The sequence below is a fragment of the Trachymyrmex septentrionalis genome, unplaced genomic scaffold, assembly GCF_001594115.1.
Source record: "Trachymyrmex septentrionalis isolate Tsep2-gDNA-1 unplaced genomic scaffold, Tsep1.0 scaffold252, whole genome shotgun sequence".
Lineage (NCBI taxonomy): Eukaryota > Metazoa > Arthropoda > Insecta > Hymenoptera > Formicidae > Trachymyrmex > Trachymyrmex septentrionalis.
The window spans coordinates 11394-11957 of NW_017305411.1; positions in this window are offsets into that span (position 1 = coordinate 11394).

Sequence of the window (564 nt, forward strand, 5' to 3'; positions counted from 1 at the left end):
AACAACGCTCATGCCCATAACGCGCTGTCTGTGAAGCGTTATTTAGCCGCTAGAGGCTCCAGTGCTCGAATACGCGCCGTACTCGCCTGATTTTAGCACCCTGTGACTTTTTCCTGTTTCCGAAGATCAAGTCTGCCTTAAAAGGAACCCGGTTCGAGTCGATGGAAAAGGTGAAGCAAAAATCGGCGGAGCTCCTAAATGCTCTTACAAAAGAAGACTTCCAGCATTGCTTTGACCAATGGAAAAAACGAATGGAACGGTGTGTGGCGAGGGGAGGGGAGTACATTGAAGGGCAGCATTCAATTGTAGAATAATTTTTAAAATAAAACTCTTTTTCATAAGCAGTCTCGTTATTTAATAGCCAGACCTCGTAAGGCTGTCTGTATAGGTGTACATAATTTTACATTTGTCGCTAAACAATGGTAACATATACTCGTGGTGAAATTCGTACAAGCAGACTTTCGATATGTCGAGTATACACATACCCACGTAAATCGGTTTGTTGAACTTCATCTCGAGTTTGCGCAGTTCGACGGCTATTAAATTTTCCGCAAAGACGCTACG